This window comes from Lissotriton vulgaris, chromosome 4_1 (genome assembly GCF_964263255.1).
Source record: "Lissotriton vulgaris chromosome 4_1, aLisVul1.2, whole genome shotgun sequence".
Classification (NCBI taxonomy): Eukaryota; Metazoa; Chordata; class Amphibia; order Caudata; family Salamandridae; genus Lissotriton; species Lissotriton vulgaris.
In genome coordinates, this window is record NC_141691.1 from 695,773,724 (window position 1) to 695,788,370 (window position 14,647).

Here is a 14,647-nt window from a genome sequence, read left to right on the forward strand (position 1 = left end):
TGGCCCTACAATAAAGATGCCAAGCCCTAGCATTTGACACCATAGTATAGTAATTCCACTCGCAAATGTTAATCATTTTAAATACATAACAGTTAAGGCTGGTTACGAGAAGAATATGCGAAAGTGAACACATGTAACTGGTATGTGCTTAGCTAGTCCTACCAAAAAAAAACACAAATTCAAAGAAAATGTATTTGCCGTTGCCTGGGTTAGGCCCAAAGGGTTGCACAAAAGAAACCAAATTCATTTACAAATGCTTGTTGTTTTCTGTTGCATAGTCTATCTCTTTCTCTTCTTTCTTCCTTTCTTTAATAATGTGGGACAGGGTCCAACATTTTTAAGTGACAGCCCTCAACAATAGCACAGTTTTTCAATTCCTGTTGTCGTGGTGTGTTCACTCAGCAAACACCACCATCCACATGTTTACTGTGGCACTTATTCATGAGCATTTGTTCCTCTCTCCCAGTCCTGCCCTAAGCAGCAGATTTGGCCTCCATGCAAGGGTGTTGGGCAGAACAGTGGTTAGTACCAGTGGTCTAAACGTGCTCATCAGAACTACAGGCAGTTCCTGATCTACTCACACATTTCCCCTTGAACACATTTCTAAATTGTAAATTAGATGGAGTTGTTTGCGTGTAACAAAAGAGCAGCTTCTTAAACATGTTTTATTTTGTAACCAGAGAAGTCAACAAATATTTCTATTACTGAAAACATTGATATATCTGTTTTGTCAGGTAGCAAAAAGAGGCATACATTGTTCATATATCAGCAAATGTGAATAGCTCCTGCAGTGTTAGGGTTGACCTTAATACTTTTCCCATTTAATAAAGAATTAGAAGGTGGTTCAATAAGAAGGGCAAACAATTGCAAAGAGCATCTCTGCTGGGAGCTCTATTGCAACTCGAAGCAGCCGACATTTACACTAACTTCAGCTCGTCAATGGTGTGCTTATATGAGGAAGCAAGGTGACCTATGGTGGGCAGTTAAGTTTATTTAATACATCTTTAGGGTATTGGCAGGTGAAAGGCTTCCTCTACATCGAAGAACCAAACTGTTATTGAGTGATTTGTAGTATTTGCATATTCAGTTGATTCTTAGAGGTCGAGAACATTACAAGTTAATGACCCAGGGATCCAGATTAATTAATATGGACGGTGCTGTGCACACAACACCGCTTGTGGGTTTCACTTGTACCTATTTGGCTAGCTCCTAGATACTGTTCACACGTATGGTTTAAAAAAAATGTCTTTGGTTATTCCGTGTGGGTATTCCAGATACCTCGTTATGTGAAAGGTTTGTTGCCATGGATCCTTACGCCTGACGTATGAGCTGTTTTCCCTGTGCCATCATGAATTTTGAATTAATTTATGTATATTATGTTTTGGATTTATCTGGCCCCTTTTTCTATCATGTTACAGTGAAAGATGTCTCTATTTTTGTTTTTACTCTTGACTGCGTTGAACAAGTAGATGCCTGCATTCCAGTTATTTTATAAAAGATGGAGAAGAGTTACATCCTCTCTCCCTGTATTGTGGCTGCATTTCTGGTAAGATGGAGAAGTGTCATATAAAACTAGATACTTGTATAGCGCACTACTCACCCGCAAGGGTCTCAAGGCACTTGTATGAATACTGCTGTGGAACCCGTCCTGGCTTTCCCTGTGAGGCGTCCACTCCTGGACACCCCCAGGGTGAAGGCCAGGCATCCTATCCCTATTACTCCCTATTACTGTTTTTGTTCTTCTATTAAGGATGTGGAAGTGGTACACCTTTTTTCACTGTCTTTGTTTTCTTGTTTGGTCAGGGATGGTAGAATGCAAAATTTGTGTTCAAATGTTGCACTTCGTATTGGAATATTTGGAGTAACAGAACATGTGGACACTGGCCTCCAGATCATTTTCTGCAATTGACTGACCAAGAAGGATCTGTTTCTGCTGTAGATTTATACTATCCGTGTTCTTCTTTTCAACCAACAGGTTTGTAAAATTTTTACAGCTGAGCTCAGTCAACGTCTCAACTAGGAATATACCATCCACTGTTATACATGGGAACAAGTATCACCATCCATAAATTATAAGGATATTCCGATTTCTTCCTTTTTACATATTGTCTAATTTTTTGAATCGCCTAATGGCCCATGTCTTAGCATTTGTTTGCCAACCGCATTTTGCTTGCTGGTTTTAAAAAGCCCAAATTTGCCATTTTAAAACCTACTCACACATCCCAGAATGCAACCTATGGGTTGGAAAAAAGAGCTCTTAGTTGCTGAATGTGACACTTTTTATAAATAGCTATTCTGGAATTGTGATTTTGAAGCCAAAAAAGAAGCACTGCCAGAGCACAATGTTGATTTGTCAAATAAGCAAACGTAACTCTAAAAACAATATTTTGCAAAACTTATCCACACTAAAACAAATTGAAGTACCCTTTTATGAGAAAGTCATCCTTTTGTCCTGATCACCCCCACTTTTTGACCTATACTGTTGGTAACTGACTCTGACTGTGCCCTAGGCTCTGCTAACCAGGCCCAGAGCCAGTGCTCTTCGCACAGATAACTTACCTGTAAGTCCCCAGTATGTGGTAGTGTGGTGTAGTTCCTATATTCTCAATAGGCTCTGCGCATTGGAATAATATATCCTATAGATTTGACGTAGGACTTAGGTCCACTAGGTCTCTATCGAATATATTAGACTTAATTGTGAGTGCCAGCTAGCTCAGAGGTCACTAGAAATGTTCTCGAATAAACAAGAAGGGATTCGTTTCTGACAACTGCATAAACATGGCAACTTTGTTTCCCCAAGAATAAAACTGCTCTTCAGAGTCGTGGAAACAAAAGATAGATATTTTACTCAGTCAATCGTCCATGCTTCGTTTCATCAGAGGTGCAGAGAAATAGAGAGACGGGTGTTTTCAATAAAAGGGTTTATTGAACAGTCTTCTTTCTCAAGCAAGTAAAGTGAACTGCTTCAATCGTAATACTTGTTGCAAAGTATAATGCGTACAGTAAGAATAATATTTTGAAATAGTACTGCAAAAGCAGTGTATGGTTCCTAGACCATAGATAAATACATACATAAATAACAAAGGCTAAAAGTACTCAACTGGTGCTTCTAAAATACGCCTACCCCAATGAACCTAACCTAAGTCTAGTACGAGGGAAGAAGTAAGTGAGGTGTAGGATAGGTTTAGTTTTTCTTTGGCAAGAATCTATCCAAGATTTCTCTTAGGGTCTAATCAGCTCCGTACCTTGGTTTTAGAATGAAGGAGGTCTGGTATCTCTGTCTCGGGACTCGATTTCTCAACACCCCACGATGGGAGCTTGGAAACACTGGAGCTAGATTCTCAGCAAGAGAAAGGACAGCTTCTCTGTCAGTGCGTCAGCTGGAGGGTCGGCTTCCTTCAGCACTTGCTGTAGCGAGCTATGGCGGACAAGTAGATAGTCGAGCTGCTCCTAACCACTGTGTGTTTGCTAGGGCAAGTGTAGGTATATTTATACCTTGAAGGTGCCTTGTTTGACGTAAGGTCGAACATAATAACATCATCAAAGAACCCCAAGGGAATGGTAGTTCTTCGAAAACTCCATGATTTCTAGTACAAATCAATATTCAAGCAAGGAGATGTCCCTGTCTGCTGAAGCACAGCTTTTAAATAAATCGTTGTGGCTTTTTGGAACTAGTGGAAGTTGCCATGCCTGTATTTGGACTGGATGGGTTATGTCTAAATATGGGTATGATTTATATGCCTATATAAGGGCAATGTGAATTATAGCTATATAAGGGCATGAATCAGCAAATCACGCTTGGATTCTAAAATGCTACACAACAGTAGGGCAAGTAGGTCTAGATGCCCAGCAACTTTGAGACACTTAAATGTGCACTGCTGTGAAGCCTGCTGTCATTTTAAAAGTCAGTCCTGCTTTGCAAGCTGCTTTTAAATTAAAATTACATGCAAATTCGACGTTGGATATAAAGGTACTTCCAAAGTGTTAAACTACCTTATTTTTACATATAAGTCACCCCTCAGGTCCACCCTTGAAACCCACAGGGTACGGTGCCATTGGAAAATAAGCAGGGACATGTTAAAATGTGTTTTATATGCCCTGGTGGGGGGGACAATTAATTTAGTTTTTCCCCGGTCTAGCACTTTTAGCTCCATTGGCTAAAATGGGAATACTGTAATACATTGTAACTATTAATTGCATTGAGCTCAAAAATTATTTGAAGGACTTAAAAGATTGGTAATGATAAATCAAACAACTTGCCACTGTGGAATTTAACATAACTATTACATACAAGAATCCATAGAACGTTCTTTTCTCTGAGTCGAAATCCAGTCTTCTAGCAGCCACTCCTGATTGGCCAGCCCTTAACAGGCTTAGCCAAACTGATTTGATGAGGTGATAAGTGGCCTGCATAGAGACAGAGGTTATCTGGTGGGGGAGCTCTGCAGCTGAAGAGAACAGGCCAAGAAGGGAGTTGAAGAAATCAAACTGGCTTCAAAGGGAGCAGGACAGTAAGGAATGACAGCCTGGCCTACCCCCTCTTCCTGTACTCCCCAAGCCAGATGTTAGCCCAGTAATGGAATTTGCAGAAGGTCTGGAAAGGGACTGTTAACCCCTTCGCTGCGGCGGCAAATCCGCCGCAGCGCTAGGGGGGAGAGGGGGGGCGAGCGGCGGCCGCATGCTCATGACGGAGCCGCTCCGTCACGAGCCGCGGTTGAGCTGTGCTCGTGATGGAGCGGTTCCGTCATGGCCCCGCCCGCTCAATAGAACTCGCCGTGCAGGCGCGAAATCAGCGCCGCGCAGGCGCGGCGGCAGGGCCATGACGGAACTGCTCCGTCATGAGCACAGCTCAGCCGATGCTCATGACGGAGCGGCTCTGTCATGAGCATGGGAGGGGTTAAAGGAAATGATCCACACCCGTAGGTTGGCTTAGCCAGCTCTTACTCCCAAGGGGAGAAATTCTCAATCTTGAATTTTAAAGTACAGTGCTTTGTGGGACAAGAAAATGCTACACTTTGGAGGAAGCTGTCATGTTTTTGGGTGGCACCCTTAGCCCAGTGGTCAGGAGTGCCCCCTACTTGTCACCCTAGAACATTGGATACATATGGGAGAGTTGCATAGCAACTCAGATCTTCTGCCTGAAACTACAAAAATAAAAAGGACTACCCTGCTGGAACCCTGGTCTGCACACCAAAGGATTGCACTCTGAACGGCAGCTCCTGCTGTACACTTGGAACTACAGCCCTGAGGACTTTGCCTTGCTGAAAAAAGGATTAAGGATTGGACTCCCTGAAAGCAGCAGGTTAACAGAGCTCACCTGCACTATCACCCCCAAAATGTCCCCAGCCTGGAAAGCATACAGTGGACTTTTAAACATCTCAAAGCTTCTAAACTCTTGGATTTGTGCTTTGGGCACTTTGAACCCTAAAGAGGAACCTTCACTAAAACGTTCCAGAAGTTTGGAGACGTTTGGAGAAACTTTTGGAAAAAACTCCATAAGCTGACCGACCCATCAACGAGAGTCAGGTCACCGACGTCGAACCACGACCTGGCCGGATTTCAGGAACATCCAGCTGAAATCTCCAGGGCTCAAAACTTCCAAGATTGTACTCTGGTCTCGCACTGAGCCAAGCCACCGTCGTCAACTTGAAATCCGGCCTGAAGAGAATCCTTGCTTGACGGTGAGAAAAAATCCTCCAGAAAATTTTAAAAGTGAGAAGGTAACATTGTGACTGTGGCCTCCTGCTTTGTGAATCTGACCAGAGCTCCATCACGGTCAGGCTCAAACTTTGACTTTATCTCGGTCAAGTGCGAGCAGATGCCCCAAGTTGGCACCATATGATTTTAAGCACTGCAAAGTGGTTATTCTTTTACAATTCATGTCTCTGGTTCCCTTTATTGTATTTTTGGTGTTTTGATGTCATTTCAAGCATATAAATATTTCCTATATTTATAAATTGGTTGTGTATTGTTATTGTCTTTACTTATCTAATGCATTGGTGTTTTTAAATGCTTCACAGACCTGTTTCCTCAGTTCAGCCTGCCTTCTTTTTGCCACCTACCAAGGGTTGAGCCAGGAGCTAATGTACTGAGACCTTGTCTGGAACTTATATTGCGTTGGCAGCCTTATTGCTAGTGGTATGTGCACACTTACTGCTAATATTGCGCATTCCGACACTTTCGGATAAGAATTCCATATTTATCCTTCATAGGTATAAGCACGTGAGCATTCTAGCAGACCACATGATATTTGGTAGTATTTATTCAAAGATTTCGAAAGTTATATTGTACAGACAAATATAATGTTTCTGCCAGTATAGTGGTAGGACAATTAATAGGTACAATGTGTTACAGTTAACTTAGGATGTTAGTGCACTTGGTCTTTAAGATGCTATGGAGCTCTTTAAGCCACCATAATGTTGTGTTAAAGTGCCTAACGGCAAGAGTGAATAAAATAGGAGAGCTAGAAATGGAATTCCTGATTGGCTGAGGTGTGCACCCAGGCCTTGCAGGAACCACCATTCTAGTCAGGGCAAGCTCGACACATAATAAGGTAACCTGTGATCATCCCCTGGTAGCTTGGCACAGAGCAGTCAGACGTATCTACAAAGTCAATGTGTAAAGTTTTTGTGCAAAAATTGAGAATATTTATCTGAGCAAAATAAGAACAACGACAAGCACCCAATAAATAGAAGTTGAGATATGAATTTTTTAATTATAAACCAAAAATTGTGCTTAGAAGTCACTATTGGGTAAAAGGTTACTTGAAGTTGCGAGGCACCGGTGCAAATTTAAAGTTCAGGCCAACTCCAATGGCAGGCAGGTTAGGGATGAAGGGCAGGGCCCGCTGAGAAAGTACCTTGGATGGAGCAAAGTGTCGACGCTGAGGGCTTAATGCATTGTTTTTTTTTCACACAGTAAAGTTGCTGCATCAAGCCTCACAGAGTGTTGTTGTTGAGCTGTGCAGGCTGTGGATCGGCTGTCGTCAGGTAGCCACTGCGTCGCCGTCGAAGGGCGATCAAACTGAATTTCTCACGCAGTTGATGAAATGTGCCTTTTTTATGCAAACAGCTGCAGAACCTACTTCCAAGGCCCAGAACATGGAAAGGGCACCTCAGGCAAGGGTAGGACTCAGTGGACAGAGGTTCAGTTCAAGATGCAGAAGTGTCTGATTAGTGGGGGTCAGAGACCCAGTACTTATACCCAGAAGTGCCTTCGATGTAGAGGGTGACTTCAAAAGATCTCCCTGAAGTGTACAAGGATCCCTTTCAGCCCAGTTGTGCCTGCCGGGCTAACCCTGGTGAGTAAAGCAGTGCTTTGTGTGAGGACAGGACAGAGTCTATTCCGATGTAAGTGTGAGCCACCCCCCTTCCTGTCCAGGAAGTCCCAGCAGAATGCAGATGAATGTAGAAGAGTGCTCAGAATTGAGATAAGCCTCACTTTCCTGTGTTCGTGGCTGTCTTGGGTAATGCAGAAAGTGCACCTGTCATTCAACCAAGATATGTATAGGCTGTAAGGCACAAAGAGCAATAAGTACAAAGAAATGTCCTCTTTCTAAAAGTGGCATTTCTAAAAACAGTAATTTTTAATCCAGCTTCACCAGTAAGGAAGATTTATCATTAACATTTTCAAAAATTACAGCTTAAAAGTATAGTGAGGAATTTCCAATGCTGGTCTGTGAGAGGGGTAGGCTCACAGTAGTGAAAAAACGAAATAGGCTGTTTGTCACTACTAGTATATGTAAAACATAAAGGTACATGCCTTACATTTTACTTACACAGCACACTGCCCTTAGGGCACCATAGGGCCTACCTTATGGGTGTCTGATGTAATAAAATGGGAGTTTAAGGCTTGGCAAGTAGTTTTAAAAGCCAAGTCAAAATGGAAGTAAACTGAACACACAGACACTGCACTGACAGGCCTGAGACAGGTTTGAAAGGCTACTTCTGTTGATGGCATAATTAGTGCTGCAGCCCAATAGTAGCATTTGGAGTACTTGCCCTGGGTATATGGTACACCACTTCACAAGGGACTTACCAGTACAACAAATATGCCAATCAGGTATACACCAGAAGCACATGCTTCACAGTGGCAAAGCGCGCAGATTGCTGTTGGCAACAAAAAGATTCAGGTAAAATGAATGGAAAAAGGGAAAAGGTTAGGGGAAAGGCCACCCCAAGGATGACAGGTCTCAGGAGAAGCATTGTGGGTGACTGAATAAATGAATGAATGAATGAATGTCAGATTTATAGAGTGAAGCAATTGGCAAGAATTCCGGACATCCTCACGCTGAGGAAGTGAGCTACCTAAAAAAAGTGCCCTACTGCCTATGTTGTGGATAAGGAATTATGGTAAGCTGAAAAACCAGGTTTTCAGTGCCTTTCTAAGACCATTCGCTGATTTAAACTAAGTAGAAAAGGAAGTTGTAGTGAACGGCAACAAGAACTTGGAAAGACTTGATGCCCATTCTGGGTCACTTCGATTTGGTATCCTGAATGGGGTTGGATTTAGCTGACCATAGTGCTCTACTAGGGATGTAAGTTTTATGATGTTTTTGAAATACACTGGCTCCTTGATTTCCAAGGCGTTATAAGCTAAGCATAGGCATTTAAACAGGATACTTTTCCTAATATGGAGCCAGTGTAAATTTTTTAGTTGAAGTGAGATGAGGTGTCTGCAGGGAAGGTTCAGGAGAAATGTGTTGCAGCATGCTTTACTGTTTGAAAGATTTTAAGAAGGTAAACAGGTACTCTTAAGTGTAAGGAGTTACTATTGTCTAATATGGAGGTGAAGATGGCATGCATGAATATTTTTTGGGCTGCAAAAGTTATTAGATCCAAGATTGTTTTCAAGGCACACAGCAATGCAACGTTTGTAGCTCTCATGGTTATGATTTGAGCCAAAAAGGAGACATTAGAAAAAGGAGGAACCATAGGTTCGTACTGATTCACTTGGTACTATCAGTGGCCCTAGTACTGAGGGCAACCAGTGCTAGACCAAATTCATGTTTTTATGGCCAAACAGAAGTAACTCAGTTTATTAACCATTTAGTTTTAAACAACTAGCTTTCAATCATTGTGCTATTTATGAAAGGCAAACTTTGTAACATTCGTGGGTGGCATTAGGGGCACGAGTACTCAGCACAATTAACTGTGTATCACCAGTGTAAGAAATTATTTCAAGACCATACTCGTGAATGATATTAGCCAATGCAGCCATGTTAATCAGAGTAGGGCTCAAAGAGGAGCTCTGAGGACCCCACATCCTAGTGCAAAAGGCGAACACCTAATTTAACTGATTGATATCTGTTTGACAGAAAGGAGACAATCCATTTTAGGGAAGATTTGCACATTCCCATGTTGAGGAAACTTTTGAATACGACATGTGAGAAACTGTGTTGAACCCACTGACAGGTCAAGCACGTGTAGCGCTGCTTTAACCCCTTGATCTACAATAGCACTGGCACGTTCCATGCCATGCAGTAAGGCTGCCTCAGTTGTGTCCTCTAACTGCTTGTGCATTTCCAGATGCTCAGAAAGTTGTTCATTCACTCTTCCTGGAACTGAGGCTGGGAAAGTAAGAAAAGAAAAAGGGCTTTCTTTTTTATCTAAAGGGGAACTGGGCTGAGCAAAAGGATTCCATAATAAGGTTGTTCACAAAAGGTGTAGGAAAATATGCAATTCTGTGATATATTAAAGAGAGTGCCCAGGTCAGAAGGAGAGCATCCTCTGAAACATTAAATTTCCTCTTTGAACTCTGCTGATGAAGTTGGTTTTCAGTAACTACAGGTTTGGGTTTGAAAGTGTGAGATATTTTGAGGATCTTGGTTTGAAAGAAATATGCTACAGCTATACGAAGGACTTCTGTGGGGAGAATAATTTATTCTAAACTATAGGAAATTGGGTTAATGGTCGAGTATGCTTTTAGCCCATCTCCAGCAACAACCACAAACCTTGGTGCAAGGTCTACAGACATTGCTTTGCAAGGCTTCATGTAAATTGGTGTAATTTCCTATGAAGCTATGCGGTGAGGCGATGCATCATTCGGCATTGGTTCCAATGGATCTGTGCGGGAAGGCTCAGCAGAGCTTTGCATCGCTCTGCATAGGTTCTGATGAGACTGTAAGCTGTGCAGCGAGGCATTGTAGGGCTTTGTATTACAGGTGTTCATTCTGATGCAGTTTACCCTGTGTGGTGAGACTTTGTGGGGCTTTGCATCGCACAATGTCAGTTTGCATGAGACTTTCAGCTGTGCGGCAAGGTTTTACAGGGCTCTGCATCACCCAGTGGTAGTTTCTAATGGAGCTTGCAACTGCGTGATGAGGCTTTGGGTTGCTTCACATTGGTTTGTGCAAGATTTAGCGGAACCTTCACTTAGACCTGGAGGATTCTCTCTGATGCCTGCCAAGGGTCAGGAGCTGGGTTGGAACCTCTTGGGAATGAGTAACTCACTCCAGCTGAGGCCATCAGGCCTTAGGCAGGTCTATTTACATGTCTAGGTAGGTCCAGTATAGCAGGTGCGGTGGGTAGATTGAGTGAGCTCTCTTATTCTTGTAGCCTCTCTATAGCTCAGAACTGGAGGGAAGCCAGCTGATCTTTGGAGTCACTCGGCCTGGGATGAAGGGGTCAGGTCTATTCTTCCTTCTCAAAGAGCAGGGCAGGCCTCAAGAAGCAGGGTAATCCTCTGGCAGCACGTCAGTCCTTCCTCTGTAGTGTCCACAGGTCCAGGAATGTACTGAAGAGTGGGTCTGAGGTTCCTATTTTTAAACCTGGTGCCAGCTTTGAAGTGGAAGAAATGCCTGAAGTTTTACCCCTCACACATGGTTCTGGAATTTCCTTCTTCCATGCCCTGATCTCAGGATGTTTGGAGTGACAAAAGGCTAGTGTGTAGCCCTTTGTGAGTGTGCTGCTGCAGCTCCTTTGAAATGTAAGTGGGCCTGTGCACAGCTGCGCCGCTCCCATCCTGGCAGGCTCGCCCATTCTGCCAACATCTAGTCCCCCTATTTGTCACTGTCTGGACGGAATACACAAAGACCCGCTTTCAAATACACCTAGTCATGTGACCCATGGCACCAAATGGTTAGAAAAGAAAATGCCAACTTTCCAGAATTGTGACTTAAAATCTGACTTTACCATCAAAGATAAATTAAAATTACAATTATCTACAGATGAAACATGATATTTCTACCGGGTGGCAAGCAAACGTTATCACTTATTAAATGTATATTGCATTTTATTTTATTAGATTGTGACAGCACATTCAAGTACAGCAATACTTACACTTCTTTTCCTAGTTTTGAAATCTGCATATAGCCTACAAGTTTAGCATATTTTCAATAATCAAACCATTTTCACAACAGATATAAAAACCGAAAAGCATTACACCCACTCCACAGGCATTCCCTCCAGAACGGATGGAAAGATCTTAAAACCCACTACTGCACTAACAAATGTAGTCATTGACATTATTAGAAAATGAGGTAGTGGGCAGAAAGGAGTTTGATGAGCTACAGGCTGGGGAAAGGTAGGCAGGGGCGCCTGTTCAAAAACACCGGAGATAGTTGGGCCACTAGTTAAAATATATATGACGGCTGAGAAAAAACCTTTGTTTTGCCAATAGAAAAGAATTACAAAAGGTATGGTTTAGGGTGTCAACTAGTTCTTACAATGTGCAAATGAAAACTGTATACAAATGTGATCAAACATTTGGTATAGTCCTCTTAAGTTTTAGAAATATTCTGTATGATCAGCATTTTGTTTTACTATTTAATAGCAAAACCAAGGACATATGAATAAGTGTGCAATAGATAAAGTTGAGTCCACTCTTATAGATGAAATGATTAACAAACTCCACCAGTCTGCTGTTGAAAAGCATCAAGAGTATCTTCATCTTCCATTTCCAGCTGTGCAGGTGTATCGGTTTCATTAATCGGCTGACCATCAAATTGGAATCTAATCTGCCTCATCGACAAACCCTGTCGATCACAGTAGGCTTTCATTAGTTTATTTAGAGGTGTGTAGCCCTCAATTTTAAACTGGACCACTGATTCATCCAGGCCTGCTACCTTAAGGTCAATGAGGTCATTCTCAGTTTTCACTCCTTTCTTCGGTTTCCCTTCAACATTGAGCCTGGTGGTACCGGGTGGGATGTGAACTTGGTGATTGTGGAGTGTTTTATAAAAAGGTTTACAGCTTAGTGTCAATCCGACTCCTGCAGCTACGCCGTTTCCTTCGATCCCCCGCACCCTCGTGTAAATATAATAAGGTAATCCAATGTTGGCCTATGAGAGAGGCAGACCCTGCATGTAGTGAAAAATGTATTTAAGAATATTTCACCTCCAGGACATGTAAAATGAATAACATAAGTCCAGCTTTTGAAATGCAATTCACCTTGCCCCATGGGCTGTTTAGGGCCTACCCTAGGGGTGACTTATACGTACTAAAAAGGAATGTTTAGACCTGAACATTTTTTTATTTTATCACACTACAGGGGTTTTTTGGGAGCTATTATCACCATCCACGGTATCACTTCACTATTATACTATACTCACAAAAAGATAACCGGATAGTATCATTATTAGACTAACATACTGTGGTGAAAGTGTATGAGAACTGACAATTCATCTTGTTAAGATGAGAACCCTCACTCATCCAAAGGTGACATGCTTCATCACTGGGGTCCCTCATGCACACTCCTAGATGGACAAAAATTATTTTAAGGGTGTCCCCAGTGGTTAGGGCTACAATCAGCTAAGTTAAACAATAGGGATATGGATGTTCCGTATTGGGTTGGCATCAACATGTTTCTGCCTACTTGACCAACTGGTTCATGGCATTCTTCAGGACCCACTTGTAGTCACTCTGCTATAATCATGAGAAATTATAAAGTTATAAAAATACCATACGGAGTCCCTGTCTGGCCGCAGTAGGTGGAGAAGCGGGTCCTGAGGACGCACCAAAGTGCATCCGCTAATCGGACCCCCTCCAGGGACTCATGGAGTTTGCTTCGCAAAACCAGAAAGTACAAACTCAGAGGAAATCCTCCTCTTACAGTTAATGTACCTTAGCGAGTGCCTCACTTAGGGACGCTTATACTACATACAGCTCCTTTTAATTCACTTCTCACACATAGGTCCTGAAGAAAGCCAGATTTAACACGAGGTCTGGCTGAAACTAGTTGACAACACCGGATGTGGGAGACCATAAGTCTATCCGACCACGTCCACTAGCCTTGCTTTTAATACTGCTAAGGGCCCACAAATAAATTATCCTTTGGACACTGGGACCCTTAGGACAGTTTTTAAACTTCACTATTAACACCATCACTGCACACTCAGTTAACACCATCTCCTCCGCTGTAAACAGACGTTGCAGCCCACCTGAGGCACACTCAGTGCCTTGGGTGGGGCCCGATGATGAAGCATGCCACCAACTAGGTTGGTGGGTGAGAGACTTCATAAAAACTAATATGTTTTTCTGACACACACAACATGAGCATCACTAGTATAGCTAGCTCTTTTTGATTATTACCATCAATCAGTGGTACCAGTTGCAGGCCGGTCCACTGTCAAATCGGTACTATTAATGTACCTCCACTTTCAAGAAATCCTTTATTGGCAGGTCCTTTATTTCAAGAGGCAGGCTAATGAGAGTGAGACTCCTGAGACCTGCCAATGTTTTCACTTAGCGCTAACCACTGGGGACACCATTAAATTATTTGTGTTCATCCACGAGTTCGTTTTATTTCACTTTTTGAATCTTTCATTTTGCACACTGCCCTTCACTCCGTCTTCTATTGGATGATTGAAAACACCTCATGCTCCTCTCTTGAGGGAGAGTTGCAGCCCACACTATGTACCTATGTACCTTGAAGTCGCAGTGTGCAAGAGGGAACCCAACAATGAAGCATTTCACCTTTGGGTGAGTGAGGGTTCTTGTCTTAACAAATTGCTTGTTCTCTTACACTTTCACCACAATATGTTAGTCTAATAATGATACCATCCGGTTATCTTTTTGTGAGTATAATAACATGTTTATTTTGCCAGGTCGAAATGGCAGTTTAAAACTGCACACAGGCTGCATTGGAAGGGATGAATGTTTTAAAGGGGCTACTTAAGTCTGTGGCACCATAGCTGCTACTGGCCCAACAGTAGCAATTAATTTTCAGGCCCTGGATACATGTAGTACCACTTTACTAGGGACTTGTAAGTAAATTCAATGTGTCAATTGGGTGTAAGCAAATGTTACCATGTTTAGGGGAGACAGCACATGCACTTTAGCACTGTTTAACAGCGATGAAGTGCATGGAGTCTTAAAGTCAACAAAAAAGAAATTCAGAAAACAGGAGGGGTGAAGACAGGAGGTTTGGAGGAGACAGCACAGATATGAGCATGGCAAACATAAAGCATTTGGTTTGGGAAAGGAATTGACAATAAAAAAATTCTTCAGCAGAATGTTTTCCATTTTCAATTTTGGTTTTATAATCAACTGAATGAGCCAATTGTAATAATTTATAATAGCAAAGGAGTGCTGCCCTCTTTTACCACTGTCTCATAATTAATTCTGCAGTTTCATTAATTCATTCTCTACACTTGTTCATATTTCAAGGAGCAGGCAGGAGGTTCTCATGAGGCCCTAATGGCTTCTCA

The 14,647-nt window shown here is 42.3% G+C and overlaps 1 protein-coding gene and 1 pseudogene across 1 annotated transcript in view; both read right to left on the minus strand.

Moving 5' to 3' along the window:
- ABCA13 (ATP binding cassette subfamily A member 13) overlaps positions 1-14,647 on the minus strand; it is a 2,590,787-nt gene that overhangs the window by 2,158,608 nt on the left and 417,532 nt on the right. The window lies entirely within an intron of this gene.
- Positions 11,802-12,623, minus strand: LOC147722454 (small ubiquitin-related modifier 3 pseudogene; annotated as a pseudogene).